This window comes from Ochotona princeps, chromosome 14, assembly GCF_030435755.1.
Source record: "Ochotona princeps isolate mOchPri1 chromosome 14, mOchPri1.hap1, whole genome shotgun sequence".
In the NCBI taxonomy this organism is placed as follows: Eukaryota; Metazoa; Chordata; class Mammalia; order Lagomorpha; family Ochotonidae; genus Ochotona; species Ochotona princeps.
In genome coordinates, this window is record NC_080845.1 from 60,933,436 (window position 1) to 60,935,796 (window position 2,361).

Genomic DNA, 2,361 nt, shown 5'->3' on the forward strand with positions numbered 1-2,361 from the left:
ACGATCACACAGCCAGCAGCTAGAGCAACACAAACTCATTACACCATAGCTCTCTAGGCCAGACATCCTGATTGGCTCTCACTGGGCTAGGACCAAGGTGTGTGTAAGGGCCAGCTTCTGTCTGGAGGTTCCAGGGGACCCTAGACTTCTGCAGTTACAGAGGACAGTGCATCCTGGGCTCACAGCTTCTGTCTTCATAGTCAGCCACACCATTGCTGGCCCAGGGCCTCCAGGTGGCATCTCCGCTGGCCCCACTTCCCCCCCCCCGGGGACCCTGTGACTACATAGGGCCCCCTGGAGAAGCCTGGGTGATGGTCCCTGTCAACATTAGCTGAGCTGCAGCTGGGATGCCACCTACACCCTTTGCTGTGTGAGGTGTCACATTCACAGAGAGGAACAAGGATGGCGACCTCCTGAGGGACATTGTGCTGTCTTTGCTAGCTAGATAGGAGCTTAGGGTTCTAGCTTTCATGTGACAGGAAGCCAGTGGGAGAATGTACACAGGGAATCTCTGATGAGGATCCCTCACCCCACCCATGAGCATCAGCAGGGTGCTCCTAGTGCTGGCCGCAGCACCCTTTCCCAGGAGCAGCCTCCTGGCACAGCCCACTCTATGAACCCCTCCAGCAGGGAGCAGTCACTGGTGTCCTCCAAAGGCTCTTCCTGAACTGGACTCACGTGCAGCCCAGGGGTCCCCCAGTTATTTATCCAACAAGAGAGTGACAATAACTCAGTCTACCTTTGGGTGCTTGTTATAGCATAACAGAAACCAAATCAGGACATTTTAATGAGCCAGGGTCCTTTCCATACTCCAAGTCTCTATCTGCCAGCTCCATGGCTGCAGGCTCCACCTCCCATGGAATGTGTTTGCTAAAAACTGCAGCTGTGCTGGGCTCACATAGGCTTTCTCTCATCATTGTTTCCTGAACAACAAGGGTTCACAGCTCTTGACAAAGCGTTTACATCCTAACAGTATAAACCATCTAGAGACACTTTAAGCTACACAGGGGGGTGTGAGCTTCACTGTTTTGCAGAGAATACTGCACCCATCCTCAGGTTTTGGCATCTGTGTGGGGTCCTGGAACCAACTCCTCTTGGCTACCGAGGGGGCAATCGCATCTAGTTTTGAGATTGCCATCTTTCTTTTGGGTTAACTCAGGTTGGCATCATCCAATTTAAACATTTCACATTTAAACTTAAATGTTAAAGATCCCCCTTGGTGGGATCAGTTGTTCTCCTGACTGGACAAAGCCCACCCACATTGTAAAGGGTCACCTTCTTTATATAAGGTCTACACGTTTCAGGGTGAGTCACACCTACAGAAAACCTTCACAGTAGCTTTTGGACCAAACATCTGTGCACCAAAGCCTAGACAAGGAGACACCGTGGGAACAATGCAGCTAGTACAAATATATGATGCCTCAAACAGTGGGGTTGGTTAAACTGAGCTGGAAGTCCTTGTGTCTGGGCAGGGACTCACACACATGCATGTGTATGCATGTGTACAAACACAGCATTCTCAGATCACACAATGTGGTTATGACCACCCAGAAGTGCGCCTGAGGTGAAATCCTTAAACTGAGGTTTGGATTGGCCCATCTCCCAAACAATCAAGAGTGGGTTGAAATCCATTCTGTGTTCTCTAAACCACCAGAGTACATCATCTGGAACCCCAAGACCGGGCCATAGAAATCACCGACTCATTGGCAGGGGGCTATGCAAAAAAGAACCCTTGGCTGACAAGGAGCTAAAATGTCAACATCTACAGTAACTCAAGACGCCCCCAACTGGTACAGCCTTTGCATTTATCCCCAGCATGTTTGCCACACGGAAAACATTCTAAACCATCTTTGGTTGTCAGAAAGAGTTCAAATTCAACCTTTAGACCCTCTATGTGCCACAATTTCCTTTTGCAAGGCTCTCTCAGTTTATCAAAACCATTCTGAAAAGCAGTGGAGGTGGAACAAAAGTGATCAAAGAATGGCCTGCAGCACCGGAGACACCGTCCCACGCTGGACCCACCTCATTGCTGTGTGCTTTCTTGGGGGTGAATTACGACAACCACAGCGTGTGTTTCCTTTGGCTTGAACTGTGGTGTCTTTGAGAAGCATCACTTGCTGATGACAGTGACTTGGATTTTTTTTTTTTTTTGCTTGATTTCCTCTTGTATGTGCTTAAACCTCTCATCATTTTGGAAGTCCAGTGGACTTCCAAGGTGGCAGCGAACTTGGCATCCAGTGAGGGCTTGCTTCCTGTTTCATAGCTGACAGGGTCACCTTGGTGTATTGTCACATGGCGGAAAAGACTGAGACAGTGAGGCCCCTTTTACGTGGGCATCAGTCCCACTCATGAAAATCACTA